The sequence below is a fragment of the Bombus vancouverensis genome, chromosome 2 (genome assembly GCF_051014615.1).
Source record: "Bombus vancouverensis nearcticus chromosome 2, iyBomVanc1_principal, whole genome shotgun sequence".
Taxonomy (NCBI): domain Eukaryota; kingdom Metazoa; phylum Arthropoda; class Insecta; order Hymenoptera; family Apidae; genus Bombus; species Bombus vancouverensis.
In genome coordinates, this window is record NC_134912.1 from 2,798,659 (window position 1) to 2,820,000 (window position 21,342).

Consider the following 21,342-nt stretch of genomic DNA (forward strand, 5'->3'; position numbering starts at 1 on the left):
ATACTTCTTACTCTTTTTGTTTTTTGTTTTTTGTTTTTCTTACATTTGACCCTTGACGTATTCTGACCTACGTCGCCACGCTTGCATATTGCAAGAATATCCATCGACGAAGGTTAACCGGATCAGTTTCGCGACCGTGGATAGCCTCTTTTCGCGACAACGGTTTCGAGGATGACAACTGTGTACACTACGACAATATTACCTCGGAAGTCAGGTATCTTGGTGACGGAACAACGTTCGAAAGTACGTATTGTGGATTATTTATCGAAAGCCCGCACGATTTCCGGCTGGTGAAACGACGTCGAGCCTTTTTTGGCAAAGATTGCGAGCGTACAATGTCGATCGTGATCCGAACTCTTTTTGCGCTTGTTACGAAAGACTGCGCTGCTTCGGTTGACGGCCTTCCATGTTGCCCGGAGTAATTTAGTGCCGTTTTATGGCTCGAGATGAGTCAGAATCGAAGGACGTGGTCTTTTTAATTTGTCTGGGCGTATGGAGTTTTTATCGCGTGTAGGTAGAATAATATACGGGAAAATTTGTAATACGTTAATACCGAATCATACCATGTAAAATTAGAGATCATTTAAAAGAATTTTTTTTAATTATTTAAAAAATAGAGAGTAAGTCATTATAGTTTGAGAATGCTGCATAATTTCAAAGTCTCTGAAAAACTTAAAATAAAAAGTGAAACAAAAAGTGTTTAAATAGTAGTAAACAGTATCAAAATTTCAGTCTTGCTAACTAAATAAAATACTGTCGTCTAGCATCAGATGTACATAAAGTTATCTAATTATATATCAATCCGTACTGTCATTAGATAATTTTTACTACAGTAGCCAGCTGTAAACATATTCAGCACAAAACAAAGCACGTCTTAATCCGAATGACCAAAAGCACCATAGTCAGATCTTAAATTGATTCCATAACAGTAAACCAGTATTTAATAAATAAGATCTCCTTAACTACCATTTCCATTAAAGTCGAATATAATGTCGCATTAACAAACCGTGATTTAAGAAGTTAATAAAGTAGACTTATCAGAAACGGCAAAGAAACGCATAAAGACTGGGCAAACAATCGCCACGCGAGCATCATCTAAACGCAACTGGTCGTCTCGGTGAAGGGTTAGCCAGGCTCGACGCCGGGTATCAAGGACGTGAGAGAGCTCAGCATGAATGACCCTGCTGAATGAAGGCAGCGACGGTGAAGAGGACGATTCCGGGGACGCGTGGAACGAAGATGAATGCCGCGCCTCTCAAGATTGATTCCCCTCATTAGAGCGGGTCCGCGCGGATAATTAAGCTCGCATTACGATCTTGTAATAAACCGCGGCGGCGAGTGGCGGCAGTATATAAGTAATCCGGACACGCGTCTAACAGGAACACCCGTAAAATGTGTCGGAAGGAAGGTGTAGGGGAGAGAGAGGGCATGGATTTTATCGTTGAGGAGCGGGCTACGCGCATTAAAAGCACGTTATCTCCTTTTTTAGAGCATGCGCGAGTAGGGTGCGAGTACCACTATGGAAAATCCGCGCCGGCACACGATCGGATTGCATCGTTTCAAGGTCGAATCGCTGGCACTTGCGGCTTTCGACGATTATAAATCGAACAGAAATCCGTATTTACTGCGTGCACGGTGTCACGATGATCGTCGTCGGGACCAGAGGCGACTGCGGCCTATCTCTATCCTTCTTAAGTACGAAGCTTTATGGCATCGATACCACAGCCCAGGTCTTATACCTACGTAACATTCCCTTTCCGGTAATTTTACAAATCACCGATGCTATTTCAGGAACGGTTTTTCCGCCCGAGAACGTTAATAGCGCATTATTTATAAAGCAATCGGCCAATTAATATCTCTCCACCCCTTGGCTGGCTTGATCCCTCCGTTAGCTATTTCTTATCCCTTCTCTCGATTCTGCCCTTCCTCTTCAATTCTCCCGAGGCATCGGGCGTCATCGTTATAACGTTCGGTTTTAATATCGAAGCCAGAGGAAAGGTCGTGAATGCTCGTAGTGCTGGGTGGTCCCATTGTGAGACGGCGGAGAAGCTAAAGTGGATTTTAAACGTCCGCCGGGCATAAAGAAGTACAGAAATTTACGTTCGTCGGCGTCCTCCTCCTCCTCCTCTTCCTCCTCCTTCTCCTCTTTCTCGTCCTCCTGCTCCTTTTCCTTTTCCTCGTCGTCGTCATCGTCCTCGTCTACGTCGTCGTCGCCTCCTCTGCTCTCATCGTCGCTCTGGCCACGGAAAGAATGCCGTGATGATATACCAGTTTCGTAACCGTCTCCGGTGCGTAGCCGGCTCCCCCGGCAAGAAGCGAACCCTCCTTCAGGAATCCGCCGGCATTAGCGCTTTTTTCGAGGCCGTTTTTACGGGGCGTCATTGCCGATCCGCGCAGCCGGCGTACACCCGATGACACTCGTTTCCAGCGTGCCGATACACGCCGCCAGCCAGAGGACAGAGGACTACTAGCTTCGGGGGAAGAGAGCAGTGAAGAACGGCGAAGCAGCAGACGCGACAGCAGAAGAAGAAAGAAGAAAGAGAAGGAGGAGAGAGTAGGGACCGGTGTGTACTCGTTGCGTCGGCATGCTTCCTCGATACCGGGAAACCTAACTAATAATTCCGACCGGCTTCGTTGTTCTCCTTCTCCTCGTGATCATCCGCGGCATGGTTCTCTTCCTCCTCGTAATCATTACGGTTATCATTATTTCAGGTGCAACGACGAAGGACGAGGTTGAGAAGCGAGCACCGAGTGTGGCAGAGGATAAAGGAGATGGTAGGAGGAAGAGAGACCTTCCAGCTACCTCAGGGCTCTCGAACGTTCAACGACGAGGGGAGAACTCGCTTCTCACTCCAGGCGATTCTTTCCATTTGCCCCGGTGTTTAGCGGCCACGGTGCGAGAGAGCGAGCTTTTTGTCCACGTACAACTTTGTTTCTTCGCTTCCTTAGACTTCTTCGACGAGGCATCCTCCTGCTCCTTCTCCTTCTCTTCCTCCTCCTCCACCTTTTGCTCTTCTTCGCACGCAGCATGGAGAATCGGCACGGACTCTTAAGATCGATGCGTTTGCAGCCACGGCTAAACGCATGTCGCCTCGAGACGCTAGCTGTGTTATTAAGCGGCGAGAAAAATTCATAATGCCGGCAGAAACGGAAGCAGAATCACGGCTCCTTTCGTTTCCAGATCGGTCGGATCAATGGTCGTCTGGAATGTCATGTATTACAATAATTACCTATCGCTAATCACTTAGACCATGGCCTGTTCGTCGCGCCGATGAACATTTTCGCGGGGGACAGCAATTTCCGCTTTCTAATTTTTGCTTCTTTTGATGGCATATCGCGTGTCCGCTCCGCGAAACGACTCCTAAATGGCGTGTACACGCTTTATAAACGCCTACCGGGAAACGAACTGTGTGTTTTGCCGCACGATTGCTGTAGAAATGGGATGGGGTTAAGGGTGTTTGAAAAGAAGATTTGTGTTGAGTTATGAGCTATAGATCGGAGTTATACTCTCTCCGTCTCTCTGTTGAATACAGTTATTATATATAATTATTTAATTTCCTAAGCCGATAGGCGTGGGCTAAGTATGATAAATAAATAATAACGATAAGTATGATATTTAATTACATAGTAATTAGAATTCAATATCACAATTTAATGGCGTATAAACTTTTTTGCGAAGATGTTATTTTAAGCTTCGCATTTTAAGCAACTGTCCACGTTTAACGTTCTCTGTTTCTCGCATTTTATTTTCTTATCAAGTAACGTGTATTTTATTTGAAATATGATGGAATTCCAAACTTCGTGATCATGAATTCCGTCTGTATACAAAATAAAAAAGAGATAGCACGCTCCTTAAATTATATCATTGTACATTTAAATCATAACTATTAACGTTCGCATAGTATCAAATATCATATTTTAAGTCATATTTGTCTAGGTAATAATTTCAATTTCTATATGAAAGTAACGAGCTGTAACGAAGACAACAGGGAGAAACCTCAATAACTAATTAACTTTTTTATCAAAATTCGCTCACGCTTCTCTGTCTTCTCCCGGAAAGGTGGAAAATATCGAGTGTTCTTAACCGAGTGATGTTAATTCGATGTCAGGGATTGTAGAAAGACGCTTGATCGGTAAAATCGGTGTGTGGTTGAATAGGTTCACGCGATGTGTCGTGTCGGGCATTAAAACCCTTTTCTCTGTGAGGCACGTCGCAAAAGGACTATCGAAAGGGAAAGTATGGAGCAATAAGTTTTAAACTAGAAAATATAGAGCTGCAGAACGTTTTGCTGGTGTGGAGTCGGAGAAGAACGGTTCATTAAAGAGTTTTGTCGGAAAAACGACCCGCATCGACGCCTGACGTTGAAAAACAGCACAGGAAATTGCAATGATTTGTACTGGAGGCGCTCCGTTAGCGGTAATAGTGCCAATAAGTGCTTCTGGGAATAAAGCAATTTATCCTATATCGACGTAATATGTTTGTATAAAGGTACGTCGAACGCTGCTCACCGTGGATAAATCGCAGTTGCCTCCGAAACGAAATTTCCTCCGTCGACCTGTTTCATATCACGCACTTAAGAATTTATTTCCTCGTCGTTTTTCGGTTATTATACGTGACTTGTTACGTGGTTCTTTTTATAGGAAAATAAAATCTCTCGTTCTAAGCATTATGAAGACATTAGGCGTTAATGTAATGTTTAATGCAAGATGAGACATTGACTGATAACGCTTAAATCGTAAATCAGTGTCCTTGAAGGAGATGAATGGTTTTTATAAATTTTTATTGGACCTTTTAATAGGAAGCTTTCTTCCTTTTAATGAGAAGCGCTTGTTGCTTCTACCTATCTTATACGTTCGATGTTCAATACGGCATTTACCTATGAAGAAAAAAAATTTGAAGAAGAACATTTTTTCTTTTTTACGTATGTAAATTTAAGGCTGCAACAACTGCGAGGTTACTAGCGACGAAGGTGGATATACTTAAAGTATCATGTCAATTATTTTGGTTTCTTTGCTCGAACTTAAGCAGATCGTGGATTCTGTTAACATCGTCTTTGATATACGATTTCAGTTTGTGTTCGATGCCACGTGTGCAATAGTTCGAGCAGGATAAAATAAAGTAGCCCGTTGTGAAAATTTTGTTCGACAAGCTTCTTTGTCTCTAACCATTAAAATGGTGGTTACTAAAAATTATTATTATTCTTTCCAATAGCTACAAACGATCATCACGATGGCATTATTGCGGTAAAAGGATACTAAAACGAAACTGACATGCGTTGGAGTTTCACTCGCGATAACCCCCAAGTGTAAAATTCTACGCACGACCACAATTTATCAATTTCCTCCCGAGGAACGTCGCGCGATCATCCGCACACACAACGTCCCAAACATAGATTCATCAAAATGAATCATCACGCACGCGTGACCCTTCAACGATTACCATAACGAGCCCTCGTGGAAATGGTGCGCACTTGCACGCCAGTTTGGTTTTCTCCAACCAATTTATGCTTCGACACGTAATTGGGGCCGAGGTGCACACGGAATTCCGACCTTGAACCATCTCACCGACCGAACCAGAACAAGGGGGATTCGGGATAAGGTGTGGAGAAGGGGAGGAGAATACAGGGACGAAGGGAGTCCCGACGAAATCGAGCGTGACCACGAGGGATGCACTACCGATCGATGAATCGGCCTGGTAAAAAATTCGAGCGCGATGTAAAGTTGAACGGACGTCTGGTTTTTGCCCGGGGAACCGCTGGCCGCACGAAAATCGTCGGAAGCTGTTTGCCAACAGCCACCATCTCTCTCCGTCTTTCCCACGATCCATTACGCGGGTCGTGACGATCCTCGACCACGCTCCAACGATTGATCAGCCTTGACATTGAACGTTGCAAAAAGGTTCTGCTTGCAGACTTTCTGCTTTTCTAGAATCCCATCGAACGATTTATGGAAATATCGAATAGCTGTGATTAGTCGTCGTTCTGCTTTCCCGAATTGATTAATTTTAATTCACGTTTGCCGGAATTTTTTTTAGTGTTTTGTAAAATAGAATGTGTAATGCTTGTGTTTCTTTATTTAAGCTGAAAATTGAAATTAATGTGAAAAAAATGGCTATTCATGTGTATCCTGCTAATATTGGACTGAATAATAAAAGTATAGAAATAAAGTTACGATGATCGAACAACTTCAAAATAGTTAAGGCCTACTTGCGAGCTAATAACAAAGAGCACCTCTGACAAGTTTCTTACAAATAGTTAAAACGAATTGAATAAGAAATGCAATACGTTCCAGGGATGAATTAACTAATAAATTAATTAATTTGACGCGAGTTTCCTTTTCGGTTCGCTAAATAACCTAATTGAATAATTTAATTAATTCCATCAATGTGCTGGATACTGGCAACTTGCCAATAGGTATTCCAGTACCAGTCATCAATGATCCTCGTAGCAATGATTCTATGGATTGCAAAATCCATATATAAATAAAGTATTAAGTCCAAAGTATTGATTACAGGTAATACCAACAGGTTAACTCGTCGTTTAACAACTCAGACATAGCTATAGTCAATGAACACCGCTGAATGCTTCTTACGTTCTAAGGCTCGACCAAATCGAACGATTTCTCAAATCTCAATGAATCTACCCGATCTACGATTGGGCGAAGAGAAAGGCCAGCGAAAATATCGAACGTTCATCAGGTTTCGCGTTTTCTTCGGCGGCCGCGGCAGGCTTCCTCCTTCCCAGAAGGCTCGGAACTGCCTGTTCACGATGTTCGTTGCGGTCACACCTACATCGGGTAAGCAACGGGGACCACACAAATTGGCAATAGTGACCGGTACCGGACCGATCTTCGTTCCCTAGCACGGTCCCGCTTCTTTTTCACCATCCTCGACTAATTCGCCGCCGTAGAACGACCTTTACATAGCCTACACCTTTATGCAATAAAAACTCACAGCGAGATGACTTTCGAAACATCAGAGGCCTGGCGCCCGCTCGACCTCGATCGACCGGTCGACCACTGCATCCCCTTCGTCCCGATCTCTTTTTAGAAATTAGATGCTCCTTATCTAATACGGTCGTACCTCTGTAATTCGAAAATCTCTAGAAATCAAATCATTTTATTTCGAGTTGTTTCTCAGGTATTTCGACGTGTTAATTTGCTTGTACAACTCGAATTCAAAGTCTAACTTCTGCGAGTCGAAATTTGTTTCTAGGTTTTTTTTTTCGTTATTATTTAATTTGTACTTTTCAATTTTTCTAGCTGAACATTCGCTAAATTTGTTTCTATGTATACGTTAGAGTTTCATCACTGCATCCTTTGCACACAACTCGAAATTATAGAAAATAAAACCTCGGTATTCGTAGGAACAAACTATAAATAGGTACTTTTAGAAGTTGTTAGGTGCAATTGATTATCTTGCTTGTTTTCTTGGAACTTCATCAAACTCAATTAGCTGCTGGGACAACTATCATCTTCGTCGTATTTTCAAAGCATCACACAATTGCAAAATAATTTAGGGGTTTAATACACTGTAGTTTTGCATGTTAAAGTTGAGATCAAACACTGAATGACCCACTTATCTTGTGCTTCGATGTAAATATATACTTCTGAAAGGAAACGGAGAATTTCAAGTTCACGCGATCTTTCGATACAGTTTGCAAAGAAATATTCCACATGACACTACACAATTTTGTTGCTTCTTAATTGACCATAAAATAAAAAAAAAATTCTCTTTAAGAACACCTTTAAACAATTAAAACAGTAGAAAATTTTCGTACATAATCTAAACATGTTTCAAATATCCAAAATCGAGGCAACAATCTCCAATGATATTTCTACATGTACTTCGAAAACAAAACTTCGATCATTCGCGTGCGAAGACATCGACCGTCGCCAAAACGAACCGAAAAGGCGACTCAAGTCGATTCGCAATCAATCGACACCTCGATAAAAGAATGTAACCATTGACGAAAAACACGTGCTCCGAATAAACTTCGATGGTTGCTCGAGCGGCATACGAAATTTCAGTATTGTCATCGGCCATTCCCATCTCTTATAAATAGCGTTCCTTGTGGCGCCGCGAATCCCCGACTTCCAAAGCTGTCCGCTTAAATCACGATCTGGCGACAACGTGTGCGTATTATGTGCCCAGCGAAATCTTCACGAATGAGAATTAAGAATATTCGCGGCGCGGCGCGGCGGCGTAACACGTCATACACGTTGCACGTGCCGCTCCCATAAGAATTCCGATTAAGATGCGAATGGAAACGAATTTACGAGACGATTCCTGCGAAAGGTTCACAGCCCCCTTCGTTGCAATGAAACAAGGGGAATGGTAGGTTAGGAGTTAGGCTATAGTGGTTACAGTAGATATGTATACATACATAGTACAGTAGACATGATTAAGAAATCAATTATATAATGTGACGAACTTTGGTGGACTCTGTTGAAGTGATTTTCACTTCTAGGAAAACTACGTTTTCTCTAGTGTTTAGTTTTCTTTGTCCTCGAAGCCATTGAGTATTGCTGTAGCTCTAAATCCATATGAAGGGCCTCTGAGTCTCATAGCCTTTTCTAGGAACATGCGATACATAGATGGCGCAGCGGGGTATAGATAGACCAGTTTTCGTAATTATATAAATACCCATAGGCCCATGGCTTCGAAGCTTTGTTGTAACGTAACGCTGCCAGAGTGCGGATCTGGATTAGCGCACACTTTACTTATACTTACTTAAATATGTTTCTATTACATATTCATCCACGCGTTCCTTTCTATTCTATCGAGATAAACCTCAACAATAAGGGGGCCGTTTAAGTATATTTTATTGTAATATCGTAAAGTAATTTGAATTAGAGGTCGGTTGAAATTAGAAAAAATCGTGTACGTCGTCTTTCTGTGGTTCGTTTACATTTAAGAGCGCCTATGTGACTAAAGTCATCTAGTTCTTACACAGATGTGAGAAAAACAATAAACAACGTTAGAGCAGAAGAACGGTTTCGTATTTCAAAGGGGGATGACCGAGAGGTCAGAGTATGCGAGTCGAAAAGTGTGTGTGTGGCGAGAGTCAGAGTTGATCGAGACGTCGGAGAGTAGATTTGAGAGAATTGATCGAATTGTCAGTGTTGTAGAGTTGTTAGAGTTGCTAGTGAGAAAGAGAGAGAGTGTGTTAGATTCGTTGTGACGAGAGTTGCCAAATAACTGTGAAGTTATTTGAGATAGATACGAGTATCGCATTTAGTTTCAGTTAACCAATCATCGTTTTCTGTCCAATTTATACCTGTATATTCAATTCATTATTAATAAATTGTAAATAATCGGGAAAAATTTATATTTTAATTTCCACGATACTACATTATTAAAAATTTGAAATTATTGTTTCTATTATGTCGTTAAATAATCAATTAATAAATTATATTGGAGAACAATATCGTATAATAAGATTTAAGTTTCCAGTCAATGCTTAAACCGCGTTGGAAGCACTCGTTCTCGTCCGATCACGAAAGTTAAGCAGCGCTGGGCACGGATAGTACTTAGATAGGTCGCTTGGGAATTCCGTGTGGTATTGGCTTTTCTTTTTTAGTTTTCTTTCAATTCTTTTTTTCTCCTTCATAACTTCTAGTCATATACATCGCATTAAAAGTTAGAAATATATTTTTAATATGAGAACTGTTATGTCCGTACTTGCTGCTATGTATATAATCGGAGTTTATAGAGAAGAATAAAAAGAATTAAAACAAAATTATAAAAAAAGCTAACACCACACGGAGTTCCCAAGCGGTCACCCATCTAAGTACTATCCGTGCCCAGCGTTGCTTAACTTTCGTGATCGGACGAGAACGAGTGATTTCAACGCGGTTTGAGCGTTAGCTGGAAACTAAGTTCGTATTATATCATATTATTGTACAATATAATCTATTAATTTGCAATTATTTATGTATTCCAAAAGATTATTTCAAATTTTAATATAAAGATATATATCCATTTCGTAGTAGCTCATTTAGAACAATTTTTATTTTGCACTTTTATATTATGTCTTAATAAATTGTAGATAGTTGTTAGCGCTCTATAATAATATTATACAACGTATAAAAATTTCAGGACCTGATATTAATATTCTCACGGTATTGGTTTCCCAGCATAGTGTAGCTGTTGCACTTGCACTTTGCGTGAACGGTTTGTCGATATTGCAGCTTACCTCTTTTACAGAAGAGGCAGTGAAAAGTGCAAATACAGCAGCTACACGATTGTTCCTGAAAAACCAATATCATGACATCTCATCGCCGCGGGAACTTGAAATCTAAAATTAGATATTAATATTGTTTCAACAAAAATGATTAATTCAAACGTAATATGTATACAGGTCCAAGTATTATTTCATTAATTATAACATTACACAACGTGAATTACAGTGAATTTATTTATTTGATGTATTTATTTACAGTAATTGAAAAGAATTTAATGTAGTAATGTATATACAACTAAAACAACTAAATTTGTACAACTACTCAACTTCTGAGTAACAACTCACCACTCAAAACCCATGATCAACTTCAACTCATTTCAACTAATGATTAACAACTAAGGAGTATCTTCTCACTGCAACTAATGATTAACAACTAACGAGTAACTTCTCACTGCAACTAACTCACTTTCTACACCAAAGCTTCCTTTTATCCCACAGTTTTCGGTACTTCTATCACGCACATGTGTTTTGCAGTTGTTGATGATCCACGATAGTCACGTATACCCTTTCAATCAGTTATTGTCCTAAAGGGCCACGGGTATGTGACGTCAACCCACATCAGAAGCCAGATGTGCGCAGATACTCACTGGGTACTCTCAATAACCTCAAGGACCCACCAGAAATTTAAACTTTTAATTTATTAACCCTGTAAGTGTTATTGGTTTATGGATGGTCCTGAGTACAGTCCTTAGGTTTATTATACGTTCATACAAATTACGGGGAAAAACGGGTATTTACTTAACGGGAAAGCTAATTTTCCCCATGAACAGTGTCACCTACGAGCCACGTTGGTAGGAGGCTTCCTCTTTTTATCTTTATTTATTAACGTGGGCAGTTATAACCAATTGGCATCGCAGGTCGTTACCATCACTTTTCCTAACGAAAAGTGTGAACAACGAATCCGCGTTGTTAACTCAAAGGGCACACCCACACCGAACTTTCCTCCGTAATAATAACAGAATACCTCGACACTGAAACTACAAATTGTCATCAGTCAACATCTTTCAGATCAGTCGCGTAAACTATGTTATTATAAACTTGTGTTATTTAATAAAGTTCGATAGAAAAGAAACATAAAGTTGAGTTGCGGCTCAATCTTCTTGTCTTTAAAATCTAAGCCATAATTTTACGTGACAGGTACATTGCTGGACCACATAGCCTATTGGGATTTCCTATTTTTCCTGCCCCGTCAGCACTTTCACTTTTTTATTTCAACTGTAGTTCATCGGAATTTTCCCAAATGGTTTTTCCACGACACTATACACTATTAATATTTATTTCTAGTATTAATTAAAACTTCAATCAATTTCGCCGAAAATAAATACTGTACTTATTCTTTATAAAATATAATATTGTATATATATAGTATTGAGTGTAAAAAGCTTCTTTTAATTGTTTCGGGAAAAGCTATTTGTTTCTAAAAATAGAAGAGATATCCTACTCCTATGCTTATTGTACATACGTGAATAAAACCCACTGCCAGCCAGCAACGGTCTATCTTTATAAAAGAAATGTACCGATCATATTCGTTTTCTATGCCAGAAAAGTGTGAAAACGAAATGGAAAGGGGCATTCCATACCAGTGGTGTGCGTAGCTGTTAAAAATCGAAAGTGGATTTCCGCGCGTAACCGGTCACCGTCCGAAGAGAAAGAACGTGGCGTTCGATATGGAAGGAGCACGTGCAGCTTGCATGTGCACGCGACCGACAGAATATCCACATATATCGTTACCTTTGATCATCCACGATTAGAAACCACCGATTCGTATACGGAAGTTGCTATCACCGTATCTTAGTTCGTTTTACTCGCAAAGCAATGGTTTTTGACCCTTCACTTTGTTATGCCTGATAGTCTCCACAACTTTAACTACTGTTTGTGAAACAGTATTAAATTATCATGTTAATGGTCAGAAGCTCTACCTTCTTATTCCTGAATTTAATTTCTGCTATTTATATTGCAAACACGCGGCAAAGTAGTAAAGATGATCTCCAAACAATTTGCAAATCCAAACGACTTATGAAGTTTAATAAATTTTTGTCTTGGCCCGCTCTACCATAAAGTAGAGATCGAGGTTAGATTGATTTTGTGTTAGGGTCATTTTCTGTCGCGGTTTTATTAGAGTATATCGCGTAGAAGCACATAAATTCAAAGGCACAAAAATTTCAAAGGAATCTTGATTGCTTCGATAGAACTACTTACCGTTGTGTAAAAATAAAACTAAAATAAAACAAGCAAGGTAACGTACATTTCAGATGAATACATTTCCCTCGTTATCTTAAATAACGCAATCCTCGCCTTTCTATTTATATCCCTTTTCAGTAAACGCGAAACGGAACCAACACAACATTGAGCCATTAATAATCCTTGGCTAAATAAAAATTATTCAACAACGTACAAACATTCGATACTAAATAAATCGAACAACGAAACAAAGTTAAATTCCTGTAAACCAACATAGAGCTACATGTAATGAACGTCTCAACGACTTCAGTGACCCAACATTCCTTCACCCTTTCAATGGCACAACAACGATCGACAGCAGTCAAAAGGATAATGTTTCAGTAACTGCAACTTGTCACGTCACCGTTTAATCCCTTCAATCGCTTACGCTCGATACGTTCGTCCGGGCTATGATTAATGCAATGCGACGTGTCAATTATATTCGACGATCGACAAGTAGAATCGCGGCACCGTCGATTTCGTAGAAAACCAGCGAGATTCACTCAGCCGTAATGACTTCGTTTACAGGCCGTCGCATGAAATACCACGTCCATCATCATCCCCGCGGAAGAACAAAGAAAGTGGACGGCGTAAAGACTCTTGGTGTCTCGAGAGCCGACGTGTTCGACCCTCGATTAACACTTTTCAATTGGTTGCCTTTCACGTGTGGAAACGGTTCACGGGCAAATAGAAGAGAAGAGAAGAGAGAAACAGACAGGGCCTGTCGGCATGAAATTGCAATAAAAGGTATAATAGAAAAATCTGCTCGTTCTCCTTGAAGGGTGCCGCGTGCAGCGCGAAACGAATTGACATTCAAACGAAGTAGCGGCTCTCCCGATTTGAAAGTAGACACCTGTATGCTCGAGGGCCCTGGCTCGCGCATAAACATGCCTCCACGGTGAGAATAAATCTGAATTCGATTTGCCACGAATTTACGACGATATTGTCGCCGAGCAGTGAGAAACGGTGCGAACCCAGAGATTAATATCATCGCGTCCCGGCGAGTCGTGTTTGCGTAAATTTCCCGTTATGTTTGCACTCGCGAACCCTGACAAAAATTCGCGGGATCCACGTCCTGCGATATCTCACGTCGGATATCGATGCATACGGGGTAACAGTGAGATTTATTCAGAATCGTGAGCGAGGTAACACGTTGAGTTTGACCCTTTCGAATTTCGATGAAATTCATATTTCCGCTGAAAAGTAGTGGAAATTGTATTAATTTAATTTTAAATTTACAACGACAGCAATCCTCGTCCATGCTCATCTTTCTTTAGGGAAACCAAAGATTATTTTACCATCTTTAATTTCTATTTAATATATCTCAATACTTTTCAAACAAGACGTTCATCGTATTATATTATATAATTTTTACGAGTGCATCTGTAATTATATCGCAGACAGATTATGTGCCATATACGAACCATTTTTACGAGTGTTAAGTAAGACCTTGGATAACAAATTGTGCCTCATTTAATACGGTGATTATACCGTTTTATTCTTCAACTTAACTTAACGGCGCAACTTAATATCATGTACGATATATCAACCACAAAGTTGCTGCTTTGATATGTTAAATGATACTAAAACGTATCATCCAATACATCCCGAGTTATTACCGAAAACAAAGCTAAGAAGCAGCCATACGAAGAAACTCGTTAGGAACGATATATATATACGTATAACTCGATGATACTTCCGTTCAAATATATCATTTACCAGAAATTTTTCGAATGATTATCGGCATTATTTATTAGATGACCGCACGATCTCGCTATTAAGCGTTTTCTCCGCAATTTCTCTGCTCCGCTATATCGATAGCTCCATACATATAATCATATATCCACCATGATGCTCTTATAAAATACAGACATGGAGATTTATAATAATAAAGAGTTGAATTTTTCTTTATTTATCTGCATATTTTCTTATTTTTTTCAGATCAAAGAGACAGACGATAACACGTCATGAAGTTCCAATCTTGCCGCGTCTCTGCCTCTCTCGGATCAATTACAATCCACCTAAATGGTAGATTCCACTCGGCCCAATAAAGGCGTATTGCAATTAGTACCGACTGTATTTCCATCCACTGATGCTCCTCCCGGTCCATCTGTTATTGCCGATGCATTATGATAGCGCCGAGAGACCGTGAGAGATGCTGAAGAGTACAGTCGCTACAAGCAAATTCCAACGTAAGCACAAGCAACGAGCATCGAATCCAAAGGTAAGTCGATCGTTCGATCTCTTTCATGCTTCTGCCCAATGTACGAAGACTCTTAACTTTCACGTCGACTGTTTTTCGATACGTTGGCTTTATTACAAAATCAAATGTTTAGTCGAGAGTGGACTGTGTTGAATTTCTTCTTGTTGCTTAGTTCTTGTTCTGAAAAGGACAGTTATGTGGACTGTGCGCGAGAAGTGAATCGAAACACGGTCTGTGGATTGACGTTTAACAAGTCGTTTATTATGTTTCACGATGTTTTACAGCGACGGAGACGCGATACGTTTCGACAATTACAAACTACGATGACTTGAGACAGCGAAACTGTGATACAACGTGGTTCGCACAGAATAACGGAAACTTTTCTCTATAGCGAAATTGTATACTTGAAATAAATTTGCTTTGTTGTTCTGCTTATTCTGACCGTTTCCTAGAGAGAAGACATTTGGTATGCTATTGATTAGTTGAATCATTATGATAGAAATTTGTTGATATAGTAAGATGGGATTATCCGAATCACCTAAGCTTCGACATTAAAAAATTTGATCTTGAACTTCGTACAGAATAATCAAATTTGCTTATTATTATTATTAGTTATTAATATTTATTAATATTATTATTTCTATTATAAAACATTATTTCTGTATTAATTAGTCTTTGATATAATAATAGTGAAATATGAAAATACCGTGTTCTTAGGTCCAACCATCTTAGGTTCTTTAGGACCATTTGTATCAGCTTCCCTGAAAACTGTATCATTCAACATTGCAAAACATCCCTTTCGTATAACAATCCTTTGAACAAACATCGTGTCTGGTCCATTCCCCTTTCTTCAACACCCTCTCTCGTAATAAGCTTCACGAACGTCAATAAGACGTCCAAAAATTTCCATCCGTCTCCGCAACCAATGTGCGCTAAATGCACGTTCAATCCGACGACGGCCATTTACAAGCGTAACTCGTAACTTAGCATCGCGTTAGGTCGACTTTACAACCTGACGGAGGAGCTCTGAGAGCACGGTGCACCGTTTTACGTTCTCTTCCTCTGCATCCCCGTTTCATCGTTCGTTCGAACGGGGAGGGAGAAATTAACAAGTTACCGGCGTACGAGAGACTGGCGCGCGCGTAATTACGTTCGTTACGTCGCGTTACGTACGTTTACTCTGGCCGACATATCGTTAAGCCAGCCCGGCGATTCCGTCGAACGATGGAAAAAGAGCCGCAGAAGAAAGGAAACGCGAGGCAGAAAACGCGACGATGGTAGCGAGGAACGAACTGGAACATCCGCCGTCTTCCCTTCGTATCGCCGCGTTCTCCGAGGAATTTTTACGACTCGAACTCGACGGTCGTTCGAGCTAGGATAGCAGCCCGGCTTCTTCTTCCAACAGAGTGCCAGCACGGGGGCCACTTGCAGCCCTTTACTACTTTCACGTTTAAGCGGCTATTAGCGGCGATTTTCGCGACGGCAGCCTCCTCTCTCGGCCCACACTGTGCACAACCCACCTTCCCACCATTATTACCTTCCCTGCCAGGGAATCTATCCCTGGCAACTCTTTGTTCGCGCGCCCGTTACAAATATGTGCCACTTTTAATCCCCTGCTTCCTGATTCCTTGGGCTTCCTTCACAGGATGGATCTATTAAGAGCTATGATTGCGTGATATGATACGCAAAGCGACAGTATTACGATGGTTTTATAGTATTGCGATAGTATTTGAATATCTATTGTGTAAGATTTGTATGAACATATTGCGTTGCATTAAATTTTTAGAATATTGTAATGAGTACGATTATCATAATTATCATTAAAATGATAGAATTTGAAAGCAATTTGATAATGCATATACAATTTAACGAACGTTTATTAGAGATATATTATAAATTATCGTTATGTGTACAAGCTTCCAATTTGCATATATACGTTGGATCAATAAATAGCACACAGTGTGATAAAAAATACTTATAACTAATGATATTTCTCTCAAAAATAGAAAATTATTATTATAAGATATTAATTAATATTTAAATAAATTTGGAAACGAGGGGGAAAATTGTTGTATAAATATAAATTTTTATTTATGTATATCTTATAAAGTACATTCACTCTATAATAATTAATAATTTCTTCGTATAGTTCTAGTGCAGGTCTCAGGTTGTTATCTATGTATTCCCCAAATACTATCAACTCCTTTGTTCCAACGCCCGAAACATAATTATTCTAGCCATTGACTGTTTTTACGACTTCGTTATATCGTGGCCCACACTATACATCGCTGAAACGACGCCTTGATGAAGAAGGGTTTCTTTGAAGACACCGATTTTTCGGATACCTTCCCATTCCACGTTCTCTGGTTCTAGTTCACGGTATGTAATTGCAGTTAATGAGATCGAGAGAAGACGGCTTTTATTGGTCGACGAGTGATTTACGTGGTTTGAAAGGCGGTTTGATGGGGTACAGGTTTGATTATAGGGGTTGGTTAGGAAAGAGCAGAGGAAATGGTTTGCTTGGTGAGACATGTTTATTATCTTTGAGGCTCGTGGATTGTTAGTGGAAAAGATTGTTCAAAGACTGTTCTCATTTACACGTATAAAATAAAATTGTTCCTTTTAATATCATGTTGGAAATCCATTTGTAATTATCTTTGCACTTATACCGGGACGTTATAACGAGCTGTTCCATTTTTTATTCCTCTTTTTTCTTTTTTTCTCCTTTAGCTATTTTCAAAGATAAACTAAATGAGCATGAAAACCTGAACTTGTTTGAAGGGGATATTATTTTAAGGAAATTATGTTTTTCAACCATTTAACTCTACTTTTATTTATTTTCATGGTTGAAGGGCATACTATTCTGCGGAATGACGTTAACGAGATTGCATAAGCGTAGTATGCAGGATTAATATTAATACGTTCAAATGTATAAATAATATTTGGAAACATGTAAGTTTTGTAGTAAATTTAATATTCATTTAACACTATACTGCAAATATTAATATCGCGTAAGAATTCCATATCAGTAAAGATTTGTTGAAATAATTGCTCATTGAAAATTAATCTGTGCAATTTAAATATTCGAACATAAGATCACTCAATTCCTTTGTAATTTTTATCTTCAAAAAATAACAATTATAAAGAATGAATGAATGAAAATTTAAATCAATCTCTTGCCCAAAAGTATTTCAATTTGTGAACTTCCTTATTAATGCTATGGTAACAGACTAGTTCGAAATTCCGCTGTCTACTACTCATTTAAATGATGCTGTTTTATTCCTTGAGATTTACTCCAGGAACGTAACACATATATTTTCCCTGGAAACCACAGATTGAACTATACTACACCATTTAATTTTACATTTAATTTTTTCTCTGACGCTGTTACCTAATCCACCCACATCGTTGAACATTTTCTAATCCATGAAATATATCTCATTTCGATCGTTATAAAAATTTGAACAAGGTGAATCACCGGTCTCCACCGTGGCAATAAACGTTTTAACGAATACTAACGTTTCTCCTTCTCCGTGACCTAGAAACATCGAAATTGACATTACACGCGTTATCTAATCGACTAAGCATTAACGAAGAAAACCCGGCAGAGTTGTCGCTACGAATTAGCAGGTAGTTTCTAAACAGAGCTGCTGGTTTTTAAACGGGAGCAAAACTGCTCGCTTCTAACTCGTTTCTACACAGATGGCTGATTATTGGAGGCTGGTAGGGTTAGTTAATCTTCCATCTCTGCGGGAGAGTGGTTCTGCCAAATGGCGTGAGCATCGCGATCTCTGAAAATCGCGTCGTCAAGCGGCCGGTTTCCGGGAAACGGCGAATTCCTCGGCACAACGCGAACCTGTTCCCCTCGAAAACGACCTTCCTACGCCGAACAATGGGTGTAGGCAACGGGCGTGGGTGATCGACGAAGGATACCAACGCCAGATCTGACCTTATACGATCCACCATGATGATGTAGCTCGATTGGTTTCCACGATGCGGAACAGAGACAGTATCTTGGACAGTGTCTCGTTATTTTCGATCTATTTTAAGAAAATCTCGTGTTGTCGTTTAGTGTCGTTTAGGGATCGTTTAAAGCAAATAATTCTCCTTTCGAACGAAAATAAAGTTATGAATCTTAGTCGTTCGATTTTTGGTACGTTCAAATGGGATCGCGTGTATAATTTTTCGAGTTATTGTTGAAGAATTATAGGTGTTCCTCGCAGATGTATTTCGTGATAATTATTGCCGTGGGAACTGGTGAGGCCGTAGTAGCGTCATGATATATGAACATCCGCAGTATAGTGATTATTTACAATTACTTTAGGGGGACTATTTTGGTTTTTTGAAGAGGAAGATGTGCCTTTGATCTCGTGGAAAAATGATCTTGTTTTAAAAATTTATTTCGGAGGAACTACTTATTTTATAGTACGATTTCACTTTCTTCGTTATAGATATAATACGTAGTATATTATTTAAAAGAATCATCGAACAAATACATAAATTTTACATTTCTTTCCCCTGGTTATATAAATTTTCCGCCGAGAATGTAGGACAATGTTAAGAAACTAAGGAACTCTCCTGTAATATTAAATTTCTGGAGGATAATGGCGACAGAAGAAACACGTTTATCATCGAGAATGAATGATATGTGTTTTAAGTTCGTGGGCAAGGTCGAGTCGCTTTTACTTTCGCCAGGATGGAACAATGACGTCCCTTTTTCTGCTGGTAAAATTGATGGTGTGCGTCGAGTGAAGCTGAATGCTGTGTATCAAAGAACAATTGAACGCCTCTGCCCAAGCGATCGCATTGCACTACTTTAAACGTGTTTCATAACGTACTGGTAATTATGTAACACTTTTTTCAGTCATCTACAGAATTTCGTTAATCGAAATACTTTTCAAATAATACGTAATAATATAATTGAAGAATAGAAATAAAAGAGGCTGTAAATGTTAAAACTCAGGTGTTGAAATATTTTCGAGAGCCACTGTATCGATAATTCATATTTTATCTCGTAAAATAATTCTTCTCTTTTCAAGATAATTACTTCATAGAGAAGTAAATTACTCCATAAAACAAAATTTGTTGCAATCCTATAAATTAGTTTTGAGAATGTAATAATATTGGTCTACTATTGAAAACTATCACAAAAAGTACTACTTTTTATACATTTCTGTTTATGGTGCTTATTTACACAATCTGTCTAATGATTCGCGCAATCATCAGCACTAATTAAATCATTATTCTCACTATGTACTTTTTCATAGCGTCATTTAAGTCTTCTATCTACGCTATTAATCTTGATGTATGCGTTGCCTAGTTTGTGATCTCTATGTGGGAGTTGCATTCTATGACATTTCCTCGAGGGAATCGCAAATAGCGAAAAGGTGAGTCACAAGAGAAATGCGATACGGTCAACGACAGTACACACTGTCGCTTTTTGCCCTGGCACTAAATCACTAGAGCTTCAAACGACTATGACATCAACGACCGCAAAGACGCACCCATTTACGAGTTACTGGGTCTGCTGAATCGATCCGAGAAAGCAGATCCTTCTTTGAAATCCCCGATCGAGAAAATGTGGAATTCAAGGAATCAACAATTCCTTTAAAAAAATATATTATTCATACTATTTTGATTTTATCAATAATCATTGTTGCTATATACAGGGTGGTTGGTAAGTGGTGGTACAAGCGGAAAGGGGGTGATTCTACGCGAAAAAAGAAGTCGAAAATATAGAATAAAAATTTTTCGTTTGAGGCTTTGTTTTCGAGAAAATCGACTTTGAATTTTCGCTCGGTGCGCGTGCGGTACGTTATAACGGATCTCACTGTAGATCGTTGTCTCGATGGAAAAATTAAAAAAAAAAAAAATTAAAAGAAAAATGTTTATTCTATATTTTCGACTTCTTTTTTCGCATAGAATCACCCCCTTTCCGCTTGTACCACCAGTTACCAACCAACCTGTATATGAAAAGAATTCATGTGATAATTTACTAACAGCGATAAAGAGGAGAATGAAGAACACATATATAAAGTTATATAATATATAATGTTAATGTATAATGTTACATAAAAGCATACACACATATATACATGTCTTTTCATTATCCTTTTTATCGTTCTTAGTAAATTATCACATGAATTCTTTTCATCGTTCTTAATAAAATATAAATAAAACCTTTTTATTTAATTAAAACGATAAATTCTATTTTCTTGTTGAAACAAAAGTAAGATCAGGGCATGAAAATTGAGGACCGAGTAGGATTAATCCATCGAACGAATCCTGTCGTATCATTCGATCTCGGATGAGATCTGATCGAATGATCGATAGGGATTGCGGCATCGATGATCAATGGAATGTGGTTCGGTGGCCTGATCGCGACACAAGAGGAGGCGTCGAGAAAACGTGATTAAAAGGGACGGCTCGGTTTTCCTCGACCCTCGGTTACTAGGGAACCAGTAGAGCTGGTTCACCCGACTAAACGGCGTACGTGTTACAATGCGCCACCGGCACGAAGGTCAGCCCCGTAAATTCTTGTCATTCATCGTCTGTACCGTGCTAACTACGTGCAAACAACCCGCGAGAATTCCAGCCGGGAGATTGATTTCTAAGCGGTCGATCCACCACCTAAATGTTCATAATTCAGGCCTGTATGGGGCGAATTAAGAGGCG

General features: G+C 39.4%; 1 protein-coding gene, 1 long non-coding RNA gene, 1 other non-coding gene and 1 pseudogene across 4 annotated transcripts in view; 2 read left to right on the plus strand and 2 right to left on the minus strand.

Moving 5' to 3' along the window:
* LOC143305043 (uncharacterized) overlaps positions 1-15,088 on the plus strand; it is a 29,800-nt gene extending 14,712 nt beyond the window's left edge. The window contains exons 1-3 of one of the 2 annotated variants that reach the window (XR_013061727.1): positions 13,001-13,211; positions 14,406-14,688; positions 14,952-15,088. This is a non-coding gene — a long non-coding RNA (uncharacterized LOC143305043). Of the gene's footprint in view, positions 1-13,000; positions 13,212-14,405; positions 14,689-14,951 lie in introns of those variants that run through there. The other variant, XR_013061724.1, reaches the window with a different exon arrangement.
* The window catches only part of LOC143304549 (uncharacterized), a 123,104-nt gene that overhangs the window by 97,719 nt on the left and 4,043 nt on the right, over positions 1-21,342 (minus strand). The window lies entirely within an intron of this gene.
* Positions 9,454-9,569, plus strand: LOC143305164 (5S ribosomal RNA; annotated as a pseudogene).
* Positions 9,751-9,869, minus strand: LOC143305162 (5S ribosomal RNA). Its single transcript, XR_013061889.1, has one exon. It is a non-coding gene; the product is annotated as a 5S ribosomal RNA (ribosomal RNA).